Genomic DNA, 14311 nt, shown 5'->3' with positions numbered 1-14311 from the left:
TTTAGTTTACTTCAAATAATTACAGCATCCTTTTTCAGCTGCAGTTAAATTTTCCAAAAGTTAATGATATATATATACACAGCAAAAGCTCTGGTTGGGACATTTTAAAAACTCAAAATATGTATTTAAGCCAAAATAGTAAGAGACCATTATTTTAGCATTGCTCTTGCAAGTAATAATTTTTAAACTTGCCATGATTTCGTGCAAAACCCCCACACTTATTCAAAAGCTAGACTTGAACTTGAATATGAAAAATTAGCCATGTCTGTGTTTTTAGTGGTGATGTAGGACTAGAATAGTAACTCATTACATAGGCGTACCAGGCAGTGATTCATTTTAAAGGCAAAGGTGTTAAAAGTACTGATGCCAAGCCAGTTTATAAGGTCAGACACTCTCTTTCCAAATATGCAGTTCCATTTTCTGGCCACAGATACCTAAGTTGAATGAGGTTTCCATTGTGTATGCAGCTTGGTTTTTGGAAACTTCAGACTTTGGTGCCATTTTAAGGAGATAGCAGGAGGAAGGATTATATTATGGAAAATTATCAATTTCTAACTTAAAAGCCAAAGTCAACAACAGAATGTGTGCATATGTTCAAAACCTGTTAAGTGTGCATGTAGTTGGTTATATGAACAATTAATAAATCATACAGGAATCCCTTCTTCTAGCAACATGTGCTATATAATTGAGGGAGACACTGCACCAGATCCTTAGAACCTATTAGAGCTGCAAGGAAGGGAGGCAATAATTCTCTGTATTATGGAGCTGTAATATCTTTCCTCATCATGACCAGTGCTTAATGGCAACGAGCAACCAAACAACCTGGTGCAGTGGAGCCATCTGCACGTCTTTCTGCCCTTTGCAATTGCTACTTCACTATTCTGGCATACAAAAGCTCAGGCCATAGGACTATGTCATCATGTGTCATCAAAGGCACAGGACACGGGGGTGCAACATTATTTGTATAAAGCGCACACAAATCTGAAAGTTTCTGGTCTTCCAGTCAGTGGATCATAGCATTTCACTGCAGGCTTAATCTACCTACAGTTTTAAATCAGGAGTGGTGGGCAAGTTGTGGCCCTCCAGATGTTTTGGCCTCCAACTCCCATTGAAGATGTTGGCTAGGGCTGACAGGAGGGCCACAAGTTGCCCACTCTTGTTTTAAATAATCTGCTTCAAAGGTGTCAGATGGACTAATCTAAAAGATGAGCCATCTCCAAGTCTTGTTTATATTGTCTGTGCTCAAACAAGCTATTTAGCTCATGTTCTGTTACTAGTCCAGTGAAACTTTTTACAGGTAATTAATAGGGAAAAATCTCTGGCAGATTTTTAGCAAGAAAATGATGTGAAAAGAATGAGTTAAACATCCCCTGCTCCGCAGTCGTGATCTGTATCGGGGCCACTTTGGGCTTTCCTCTGCAAAAATCTAGTGACCTTGGAGTTCAATCATGGATCTGTCATCTTTCCTTGATAAATACAGCAGTGACTTTGCATCTAGAAAAAAATCGTATTTTCTTCCAGGAAAAAAATATTCCACAGATATATAACTACAGTGAGGAAGAAATATCCCTACACCAATTACTTACCCTTATAGTGGTAAGCAGCATAATGCTGAAGATTGTGGTGGCTAATTCCTGCTTGAGTGATACTAGACAAAAATGCTAGATTCAAATTAAGAGGAAAAACAGCTGAACTCTTCAAGAAAGTAACCAAGTTAATCAGATGTGTGAGGAGAGGGGGCAGTAAGGGCTAATTATGTAGGGAGACATTTTAAGTACTTGTGTTCTAAAATAGTGGCTAGAAGTGTGGGTTTCTGATACATCTCAGCAAAATGCCATCTCTCTGAAGAGAGATAATGGAGTATGTTCCCAATCAGGGTGCTGTTGCCCTTCCATAGAATGGTTAACACTGACCATTGACATTAACAGGCAGAATAAGTGTTCTTTATGCTTTGGAATATAAGCTAAACAAATTCTTTCAGATGTAAAATTGGGTAGGTTTACACAGTTAGTAGGGTTGAATATGTCCGAATCTGCTGACAGACTAAAATATTTGACAATAATTTGGTCCCAGTATTTTGAGGTGCTCTCTACTTTATTCATATTGCCTTTCATTGTGATACAAACTCCATATTATTCATCTGGAATTTCATTTTATTGCCCTTCTCTCCACCCACCCCACCCACCCTGCACAGACAGCTTCTTTATTTTGGACTTGTGCAGTGAAATAATTGCACTGGCATCTATATACCCATAAGCTGTTGGTATCGGCAGGCCTGTCTGAAACAGTTCTGTATCATTTATTCCATATATGTACCATCTTTTCTCAAAGAAATTTAGAGTTGGCTTATGTGGCATTCCCAAGTAGATCCCGTGCCCAGATCTGCTTAGTGTCAGTTATAGCAGGTGGCTTTTTATTTCTGTATTTTTAAAACTATTTCTAAGTCACTTTTCAGCCTAGAAAGAGCCTCCAAGGAGATTTACAATTTAAAACTGTAAAACATTGTAACAACAAAATTAAGAACAGGGGTATTAAAACAACAACAACAGAGAATGGAGCTAATACATGTAAAATCTCTCAAAAGCCATGTAGAGCAGAAACATTTTAATAGTCTCACCAAAACTAGCAAAGAAAGGGGCCAGGCTAAGCTCTTCATACCATTTTCTAGGCCCACCCTTTAGCACTTCTGTTGTTCTTCCAATTATCCTACTTATTTCAGTTACTACTGACTGTTCTTCCAGCAGCACCTCTGATCCTGGTGCATCTCCATTTATTTCCAAAGTGGTTTTGGCCTACAGCCCTGTGCTCACTTACCTGGGAGTAATTCCTATTGAACACATAGGATTTGCATTTCAGAAATGTCCGTAGGATTGCACTGCACAATTATTTGTCATACTCTTCCACAAGCATCTAAACAGCACATATTTGCAGCTTAATGCCATGCAGTTATTTTAAGAAATAGAACCTCATCTATGTTAGGTCATGTTTAGAAGACTAGAAAACTTTGCACAAAGGATTTTCAGGGACTAAACTAGAGCATCTTTCAACACTGAGGTTTTTTCCCCTGTCACTTCAGAATTCAGGCTTAGAGCCCTAAGCAATAATAATGTGTTGTAGTTGCTACATAAGAAAATGTGAAATGGGGACATGGAGGATGTGGTGTTCATGATCATGTTAGGGCCTGTCTGCTTCAATTGCAAGCATAGCCATTTAAAGTATGTTTCTCACTAAAGTATATTCAGTTTCTCTCTAAAGCATACCTATAGCTATAGCTGTGAAAGGCACTGTAATGTTGTATGTGCCTAAGGGGTACTTTAAGATCTTTTTCCCCCTCATGCAGTCCCTGCAGTGAATGCAGGTTTAGTCTGGCCACCTGTGTGGATATATGTCACTTACTATGCACATGGTTGCTTCAGGCACTTGCTCCTTGCAAACTCAGAACTTCCTGAATATTTCACATGTAAGTAGCCAATATCAGTCACTAGAACTAACTCATCCTAGTTCATACCATAATGTTAACCTGGGTGGGAACATAGGTCCTCAGCATGATGCTGGGGATCCACATGGTAAGTTGTTCCAAATGTGATGCGCACAACAGTGACTGTTTTTGGCAGCATCTCAGTGACAAATTTAATACGTGCTCCTACACACTAGTTAGGTTCACACAACCATCACTGTGTAGTGATTTTCTCCTGTCATTTTGAAGAAAAACTTTGTGGAACCCAGCCCTGTGAATGGCTTCAATATGTGTTCAGCTTCCCAATCATCATTTGCCAAGAAACGCTTTAAACACAGGATTTACCAGAGGATTTAACTGCTTTTAGTTTGAAGTATGAGACTGGAATATCTCTGTAAGATTGTTATCATTTCTCTATCTGAAATACTTGGGGCTGGTTAGTTTATCGCCATTGTGCTAATAATGTGCTTCAGCTACTGATACAATGAAGTCTCTATCAAGGGAATGTACTTAAAACTATCTGAGCACCAAACTGCATGTTACATTACGCATATGTCTGCTGTCATTCTTTTACGAAAAGCAGCTATTTGGGGCTACCAGTCTGCACCTGGACTATGGTGGGAGGGCAGTTATACCTTTTCTACCTGCACTTTCTTGTCAAATGCCCCCTATTTGCAGCAAGAGAACAGTGATCTTCAGTGGGAAAACAGTGTATGTAGAAAGGGGTTTCTCCCAATCCAGATTGGAGCCTTCTCCATAGCTGCTTTTTGTGAAGGGTGGTGGTAATTGTAAGCACATGCTTATGTCACATATAGTTTGAGCTTTTAAAGTTTACCCACTGATGTACATGTTTATAATGACATTGTCAAATTTTGGTATGCTGAACACACTTAATATGTAAGTCTTCTAGACTCTGTGAATTATATGTATTTAAAATAGTGGGCCAAATACAGAGTTGGGAACAGTGTTGAACAATAAGCTCTTTCACATCTCTTCAGTTTTTCAAATGTATTTTTAATCCACTACCTGACTTCATAATATCGAAATGATTTTTAAACTTTGTATATTGTATTTTAATGCGTTAACGTTTGTAAACCGCCCAAAGAGCTTTGGCTATGGGGCGGTATGGAAATGTAATTAATAACAACAACAACAACAACAATAAAGCATTAAATTTACATCTTAAAATGAACTGTTTTCACTTCCACAATCTTTTGTATTTGTTTTGTTCCTTATTTTCTCTTTTGGTTCTTCTTGACCTTAGCATACAAATGTGTAATGGGGAAAAAAAATGATTGACTCACAGAACAGGGGTCTGTGGTGTAGTGATTTCATGCTCGATTGTTGGCTAACAAGCTGCCATAGTTTCAATCAATGAAGCCTAGCTGCAAAAGATGAAGGATTGTGTAAGGCCCAGCTGCCAAGGTTACAAAGCAGGCCGCTTAAAGGACTTCAGGGTTTGCAGTGTGAGGGGAATTGTCTCTGCCCAGCAGGTAAGGAATAGATTTAGACAGAGTCTGTTGTGCACAAGATGCTGACTGGCCTGAGCAATTCATAAATCCCCACCAAAATTACAACATTCTCCTCCCATTCCGCTGTGTACATCTTTAACCCTTACAAAGATGAACTGGACTGGCTTGTCTTTCAAAACAGGCACGAAAGACTGAATGCTGTTTCTAAATACTTTGTAATATGCTGAGAAGTCTATCCACAATAGAATCTGGCTGTGTAGCACTGTACGAATACAGATTTACGTTTGAAAAGAAAAGGCATTCCTTTTAGGCTGGGTATCTATTTTTTAAACTACTGTGTATGTAATCAAATATTTATGTTTAGAATTTCATGGTCTGTGAACTATTAATAAACTTGATACTATTATTTTCTAGATCCTTTCTAGAAAGTTCGTATGTTTGCATTTGTTCCACCTAGAAATGACTTCAAATTTGGAGGTTAGGTTGGAAGTCATCCCCATGTAGAATATCATCTATACACAAACTTGTATTCCATAAACACTTGGGGCCAGTATGCTTCAACTTTCTCCAGAAGTACATTCACATGGGCAATTTGACTTGGGCCATCTATGGATACTACAGCTTTGAACAGCAGTTGCTGTAAGTGTGGCACCACACAGTGACCCTGTTTGCATGACACACCGGGCTCACCATTTGGTCATTTAACCTACAGTGAGCCATGGTCCATGTTGAGTGCCATTTTGAATATGCAACCTCCAATGGGGTTGCGGCATGTCATCCGAAGCCGGCCATCAGGGGTTACGCAAGGGTTAAACAACCCTCGCATAACCCTACAACAAATGGAGGGTTGTTGAACCCTTGCATAACCCCCAATGGCCAGGTTTGGGTGACAAACTGCGACCCCATTGGGGGTTGCATATTCAAAAAGGCACCCAACATGCACCATGGCTCATTGTAGGTTAAATAACCTACAGTGAGCCTGGCATGTCGTGCAAACCAGGCCATTATCTAGCCACCATGATAACTAGAATTGGTTGCACTTGGTTTCATCTGTATCCATGGCCATCCCAGGTCACACATTCCCCTGTAAATGGGAAAACATCATGTGAAAAGGTTTGTTTGCTTTTTGAATGTCTGAACCAGACTTTATTCACATAGCACTTATAAATCAGTAGTAATACTAACCTGGGATGCTTCCAAACGAAGCTTTTATGATGCAATCACCCTGCCTCATTCACAGAATTTTACAAAGGGTCCAGACGTTGTCATCTTCCACTCTTAACCCATCTGTGTTTTCCCACTGCTGCTTCCATCTTTTCTCTTATCACAGAAAATCTATTAAGGATAAAAAAGAAGGAATAGCTACACAATGCATTTTGATTGGTAGTGCTGGGAGCCCTCTGTCTGGAACATCTGTCTGGAACATCTGGTTCAGATGTAAAGCTAAAGCATAGTTCAGCTTTACTTGCACAAATCTGCTCACCCCTCAAAAGAAGCCACAAGCAGGAAATTTGAAGCATCCACTTTCATTTTAATCTAACCACAGCTTGTCATTTCTTCTGAACCAGGAACTGTGGTTACTTTTAACTATGGGTTATCTGAACAAGCCAAGATTAGAAACCACAGAAAGTACAAATTATTGTTAAGTACTTTTTAGAAAAAATAAACCTAGTGTCTCCTTTTTTTTCTCCTTCCCTGCCCCCTGCTCCTTAAAAGCACATACAGCTAGAATGTCAATATTTACTGAAATTTCAATTAATCATCTGCTTCTGTAACTTAAACCCAGAAGAAATAGTATTTATGATGTTTGAAAGGATTTCACAAAGTTCAATTTTTCCTGATTTTTGTTTTTTTTTCATCCTTTTAGAACTTCTGAATTATATAATGTAGCTGGATAATGTATGTGACACTACTAGTAAATTAAACATAGGGAATAGTTGAATAGGATATTTCTGTTTGTGTCAACAAGGTGTCATTTTTTAAAATTAAGTTGTTTTGCAGTGTTTTGCTCCAAGGTTTCCCTTTGCATTTCATTAGCACTTATTATTCAAACTTTGCATATACAAATCTGACTTTAAATAGTATAAACTGACAGACTCTATTTTGTAGGCTATTAAAACATTCCCTGCCCTTATAATTTGGTAATGTTGAAATAAGCTGCACAGTCTTTTTATATAATCTTTCTCCTGCATTAAATTCATCATGGCTTGTATATTCTTCTTAATTGGATGGAGCCAAGTGACTTTTTAACTTTTACTTTATTGTCACCTTATAACTCCTATCATGATTTATTGTTCTTCTACCACCCACTTCAAAAGTTATTTTCCATTAAGATTCCATCTCCATTTGATTCATCTTACTAAAAAGGGAAGGCAGGAATATGGGATTTATGAAGTGAAAGATTCAGTCATTTGTGCATTTTAAAAGAAAAATATGTAGGCTGTAGGGGAATAAATGTAGCACACACTAACATTATTCTAACGACCAGAAAGCTCAAAAGCAATAATTAGGCAATGAATAAAAAAGTGCAAAAGTGACAAAGTGCCCCATGATATCCTGATGAGCAAACTAGCTCAAAGTGGGCTAGAGGAAACAATGATCCGGTGGATCCACAGTTGGCTCAACGAGTGCTTATCAATTAGATCTTCTCCAACTGCGGGGTACCGCAGGGCTTAGTCCTGGGCCCAGTGCTCTTCAACATTTTTATTAATGACTTGGAAGAGGAGGTGCAGGTAATGCTGATCTAATTTGCAGATGACACGAAATTGGGCGGGATAGCTAATACTCTGGAAGATAGAAACAAAATTCAAAGTGATCTTGACAGACTGGAGCGCTGGGCAGAATGAGATTGAATAGGGATAAATGCCAAGTTCTGCACCTAGGAAAAAGAAACCAAATGCACAGTTACAAGATAACTTAGGCACCTGAAAGTCAAACTAGATGCCTGCCTGATGTTAAGAGGGAGTGCATTCCAGGGGTCAAGTGCTGCAACACAAAATGTCGGATTACAAGGGCAGCACTGTGAGAAGCACTCCTTCTGAGGATTACAAAGACCAAGCAGTAATATACGACATATAAATGTTTTTAAAATAATGTTATGCCAGTTTGCAAAACTAGTCTGTACCAAGAGTTCAGCACTGATCTTTTTTGCAATAGTAATTACAATAGGCCCAAACATTTCCCCCTAAGTTACCATACTGTTGTGTGCCAAGGAATTAAGATCTTTTGAGACTTCCTTCTTTATAGCTGTAGAAAGGATCTTAGCGGATTTAGATGGGGGAAGTGGACAGGCATTAAAATGACACACCTTTGTTCTTTTTTCATGTATCAGCCCTTTTGGATAGAAGCAGCTAAAACATGGACCATAAGTATTTCATTCTTCTAAAAGCCATAGGGTTCTCAACACAGGAGCCACCACACTGAACTTCCCTGCTGACTTTTATTTAATCAAATCTGTTTAAATACCCGTACTGTTATGGCTGCCATGACTTCATTGGCCCCAGCCTCCTGTAGCCCCTGTAAAAAGAAACAGAAGTTGACTGCTTATTGTCAACTGTGGTCTACCCCAAAGCTGCTTGAATCTGCCTAACAGTTCTATATACATGCCACTGCTTATTTGATGAATACATTTGATACTCCTTTCAGCCATAACAATTCCCAGAGTGACTTACAATCCCAAAATTCAAGAACATCAGCGGTAAGGCATTCAATGAAAGCATTAGTATAAAAGCAGCGGACAAATGAAAAATAGAAGAGTGACGACAACTGAAGCAGAATTGTAAAGATTATTTTAAAAATATATAACCTGGGTAAATAATAAGATGGAATGAGCTTGATAGATCCATCCATCCCCAGTAAAAGCCTGGGAAACTGGGTTTCTTGACCTGCTCCCAGAATGTGTTTGACTAACTCAAGAGTCAGTTTTAGTCATTGCATTGATGGTCAGTGGTTAGGGCAACTATAATTCTTTTTACCAAAGTATGCTTTCGTGCAGGGGTGCATAGCCCTTTTGGCCCTGAGGGCCATATGTGATGATGACTTGGGGGTCGAGGCTGTGTCCACATGCTCACACCCATGTGCAAGCACAGACATGCAAGCACACGCACCAGCTAACCTGATATATATTGCTCTTTCCTCACTGCTAGCAGCAGCGGGGGGAAAGTGCTTTGTATGAGGATCTCTTGGGGAGAGAATGGAAAGCAGAGAGTTTGGGCTCAGTCTTATGCATGTTTAGACAGAAAAACATGTCTAAACATGCGTACGGTTACAGCCTTAAACATTTCTATATATTACATGAGGATCATTCTGGCAGGAGGTTGAGAAGCTAGATATAAGTCTTTCTTTCACGAAAGCCATTCTAATAGTGGTAAATATTGTTAACTAACACTGGGATTAATGCTTGCTGTAGCAGCAGATAGTTAGATGACATGACAACTTGTTCTTAAGCACCCCACCCCCCCAAGTAATGGATTAATAGAAGCTGTCTCCCATTCATGGAAAGGCTGTCTTAGACTTTGCCCTAGATCGCTGCTCAAAAGTGAAAATGAATCCAAAGAAGCCTTTCCATTTGTGCCAAATGTTGCGCAAACAGATGCATAAGAACTATCATAGGATTCTGCTATTCCATTATAGCACTGCACAATCTCTTGCAGAACCACTTGCACAAATGTTTGTGAAACAACGCTAGTAGCTATTTTTCTTCCACTCTTTTTTTTTTTGGATCCAATCCATTTTTAAAGCATTCCCTTAACAACCAGAAGTACTGTTCAGTCTCAGAATTTATGAGACCCACAGAATAGAACGCAATGCTTTGTTTATCTGAAACTAGATAATGATGCAGCTTCTTCTTGTTCCTCTTATGATAAGTTAACTGAATTACTTATCCTTGGAGCATAGTTGTTATTGAAGACAAGCACAACAGATCCCCTGAACACAAATTTTATATACCTAAAGGATCCAAGAGTCTATAAAACATCATGTCAGACTTTTTCTGTTCTCAGAACCTCCTAGTGATCCGAGGTTGGGGGTCTCAAAAACAAAACAGTAGTGAGGAAACAGATACCAACCTGCCACAGATGCATGTAGAGTGAAGATGTTTTAGTTTAAAAGAGAGGCAGCCGAGAAACTGTTATTTGATCCCTGCTGCTTGAGGGACAGTAGGGAAAGAACAGTATTTTTGTGATCACTCATCAGTGATCCCTGTGCAGCTTGATTCCAACAGCCACAACAAAACCACAGATTGTTATAACATTACAGTAGGGTGGCATTGTGTTACAAACATTATGTGTGTTAATATCAAGCATATGTATTGTTCTATTGCTTCCAGGCCTAACCCCTTAAGTTTGCTCCACTTGCAAAATAAATGGTAAACATTTATAAATCCTGTGCCTGCGTCTCCCACTCCATTTCTCTGATGTATTGCAACAGTGTGCAAATATCATTTATTGCCATCATTATCAAAAGTACTCTTTAACAACCCTTTTCCTGCCCTCTGCTTCTATGGTCCAAATTGCCCTTTCCCCCCAATATTTTTTCCCCTGTGGGTTCCAAATGCATGGTTATATTCAGTAAAATGTGGTTTTTCAGAAAGCACTAATAGCACATTAAAGCAGTGCACTGAAGCAGATCAGCTTCATATGTGTATTGGTTCATTACATGCAAACATCTGGTTTCTCTGTGTAATTTTTATCTCTCTCCTGTAACCTAATTGACAAGAATTATTTGGTGTTATCAGCATTTAATCTAGAGATTTAATGAAATCTATTGCTCAGTCAGCATATCTATAGCATGTGTCCAATCAACATATCTTCACAATTATGAAATCCTTCTGTTTGAAGGACAATATGAAATGCCATGTTAAACTGTAATGTGCTATTCACATGTCCATTTTCTTTCTATTTTCTTTTAACACAGACCACAGTTAAATGTATTGTACAGCTTGGCAGTTTGATATCACTTTGATAGACACAAAGTGACCTTATATACACACTCCAATGTACTCTAATCTGTGGTCTCCCAGCTCCAACCCGGCAGGAATTCTGAGATGTTGATGGAGCCCTCAGATTTAACAGAGCAGCTGTGCTGACCTTTAACCCTTCACACTGGTTCTGACAGCTGCCTGCCATATGTAGAGGAAATCTCACAGACTAACATTTCTGTCCCGAAGTAAAGATCTTTAAATAAACATACAAGCCCTACTATAGATACTAGTTTAAAAATAAATATTTGAGAAGCACAACTTGGTATGTATGCTACTGAAGACATAACACAATATGCTGTGTAGACTGTTTAGAAATGTACACAATGGAGGTAACTTTTTTTAAAGGACTCTTAAAGAGAAAGTTCTCATAAACTTAAAAATGCACACTGAATGTACCACTCTGAATTTGCTCAGCTTATTAATTTAAGTGAATTGGGTTCTGTCCATATAGGCTTGTGACATTGTTAGGATATGTAGATTAGAGGTTTCCACAATTGTGAAGCAGCTTTTTTGTGGATCTTGTTCAGTCTTTTTAATCCAAATATTAAAACTTTTTAATCAGTGCTTATATGGGGAAAAATTAAACACAACTCTAACCAAAAATAAAAATGCTTTAACAAACTTTACTGTGAGTTCAAGTAATAAGGTGACTTGGATGTCAGATTCATCCTGTTCTCATAGTGTCCGGACTTGATCGTGGCTAATTTTTGCTGAGCTTTCACTTTCTTTCGCAGAGCTGTCACAGTATTAATTGGGTATACCTTCCACATTTGTTTAGAGGTCATTACTCTGTTGCTCGCTTGCCTTACCTCTGCTGAGCAGGTTAACTGCTTGATGTCTTTCATCTGGATAAATGCTCACCAGCACTAGGATGACATGAACTGTTTTTCTCAGAGGTCAAATACAGTGGGATTAGCAATGCTGTGATCACCTATTTCCTGCTTATTCACAGATGGGTATCTTCCAAATGAAGAATGTCTTTAAACTACTTAGTAAAAACCAAATAGGAATAATAGAACTTCTTTATTCATTTGTTTCCTCTAAATATTTGCTTCTCTTTAGGAGGAGGAGGAGAAATGATCATGGCTGAAAGGTTAAGAGTCTTTATTTGGACTGACGCTTAGTTGTAAATAAGTTGCATTCCACTTTTCTTCAGGCAGTTTTACAGACTGTTAGTCATTTAGATTATTAATGTTTGGTTAAAGCTTTACTTTTTAAAAAATCTTTCCATTCCTTTGAGAGCATGTTCAAAAATGTAGTTGTTTAAGCATGGGGGGGGGGGAGGTGAAATCCTTCCGCGTGTGTGTGTGTGTGTGTGTGTGTGTAGGGGGTCTTTTTTTAAATGGTCATGTCTTTAATTAGGAGAAGTAGATAATGACCCTAGTAATGCCTTTAAGACTATTTAAGTTCCTCCCACTATGAAGTATGACACAGTGGCCACTTTCCAGTACAATGGGTTGGATCCAAGCTAAATTAGTCACACTTTAGTCTCATTGAAATCAAGTCTAGTTTTGTTCTATATCAGAATGGACTAGATTGCCATTGCCTGTCACAGAAATAACTGCTGGATGTCATTCTAGCAGCATGGCTCCGTATTTCCCCCCAGCAGACTCTTCATGTAGCCTTTTAATCTACATCTTGTCTTTGAATGTTTACACGCGATATATTTGACCCATTGTTGTACATATTTTACATATAAAGGCTTTAGCATTTGATCCAACAGATTAACTGACACTCTGGTTGTCCTTACTTAATCCACTTCCATTGCTCCATTCTTTTACATCTGCTACATGTATTGACTAGATCATATTTCTCAAAACCTTAAGCCCACAGAAAACATTTGATATGAAATAAAAAAACTCTTCCCATATTCTACATTTAAGTCTTCCAAACGTTTGCTTTTTTAGTTGCTTAACATTCTACATTTGGGGTTCACAGTGTAGATGTCTAGTTTTCAGTTGACATTTAAGCAAATTTAATCAAACCTGATTGAAAACAAAAATGTAATCAAATTCCTTTTTCCAGAGGGCATTCCTTAACCTCAGGATGGTGCCTCCCTCTGGAGTAAGTAGGCAGCGCCAAAAGTTGCTTCTTCAGGGTGAGTCCCAGACCAGCTCTGCCTACTGAGCTAAGAGGCTGAGCTTTGTTGCTTTTCTTGAAGCTCTAGTTGCTTTTTCTTGACACTTTTATTTGTTTTTTCACTACCCTCACTGCCCTACCTTGCCCAACACATCCTAGAAGGGACCACAGGGCTTACATTTAGTTGGGAGGAGGTTCACTTTTGCTCTCGGAGAAGGCCGCTTCTCAGTACGTACAGAGGGCCCTCTAATTCTTCCTCTGGCTCTGGCATACCAGCGGAGGCCTGGAGGAAAAGGCAGCATCGGTGGCCAGGAGATTGGGCTGCACCATGTCCAGAGTCACTGCAGGGGTCCCCCTCTGTGTTCACCAGGCTCAGTGGACCAGCTGAGGCCTGGCCAGAGCTACTGTCCAGTGACTGTGAGTAGGGTGCACAGTGTTTTTTTCTCTCTGCTGCCTCCCCCTCAAAGGCAGATGAAGGATGCCCAAGATCGGTCATCCCCCAATGCAACATGGTGGAAAAGAGAGATGAGGCCTGAAACAACTTGGAGGCCTCTGAAGCCCAGGAGGACACGGCAGGGCCTTTCCAAGCCTCCACCTATTTGGTGCCAAACAAAGAGGCACCAAATGCTCAGAGAGGTGAGTACAGATCCTACCCACCTCCAAGCCAATCTTTCTGGGGAAGATGCTTTGGCCCAGTTATCACTAGAGTCCAGGGCCTAGTTGTCCAGCAGGTCAGCCAGGCCTTGCTGGACCTGGGGGAGGGGAGCAAGTCCCAGCGGTGATCCTGATCCTCTTCCTTTCCTACTCACAAAAAGAGCAAGAGGAGTAAAAATGAAGGCATTCCAGGGGCCAGTCCAAGCATAAGCGTAAAAAGGACCACAACACCTGTGGAAGTTCATCCTCTTTATCTTCATGTTCCTGAGAGGGATCCCCATGTTCGGCCTCTCCATCTAGATGATCTGTGACCACTATCCCTTCACCCAGCTCCTCTACTGGTGACGCACCTTCAAACAAAAGGGATATGCCTGCATGCATACCTGGACATCCTAATTCAGTTTGCCCTGAGAGAACAAGTGCTGGCAGGACATTCACATGACCTTAGATTGTCTACAAGAACATGGGTTCATGGTCAACCTGGAGAAGAGCCATCTGACTCCATTCCAGCAATTGGTCCATCGGGGGGAGATCCTGGACATGGTTTCTCTAAACATCCCTCTCACAGAAGAGAGACGCCACAAGATTCAGCAGCAGGTCCCCCTTCTTTGGGGGTTAAAGACAGCTGACATGATACTCCTAGCATAGCTCCTAGGCATGATGGTGCCC

The 14311-nt window shown here is 39.8% G+C and overlaps 1 protein-coding gene and 1 long non-coding RNA gene across 3 annotated transcripts in view; one reads left to right on the top strand and one right to left on the bottom strand.

Annotated features, from left to right (window-relative positions):
- Positions 1–14311, top strand: part of CDK14 (cyclin dependent kinase 14) — a 389160-nt gene that overhangs the window by 352693 nt on the left and 22156 nt on the right. The window lies entirely within an intron of this gene.
- The window catches only part of LOC146345014 (uncharacterized), a 48232-nt gene that overhangs the window by 18884 nt on the left and 15037 nt on the right, over positions 1–14311 (bottom strand). Inside the window, exon 2 of the long non-coding RNA XR_014792398.1 lies at positions 6115–6264. This is a non-coding gene — a long non-coding RNA (uncharacterized LOC146345014). The remainder of the gene's footprint in view (positions 1–6114; positions 6265–14311) is intronic.

The sequence above is a fragment of the Heloderma suspectum genome, chromosome 5 (assembly GCF_057233095.1).
Source record: "Heloderma suspectum isolate Gila_16-S chromosome 5, 16-S_ref, whole genome shotgun sequence".
Taxonomy (NCBI): Eukaryota; Metazoa; Chordata; class Lepidosauria; order Squamata; family Helodermatidae; genus Heloderma; species Heloderma suspectum.
This window is presented reverse-complemented; position numbering and strand designations above follow the sequence as displayed.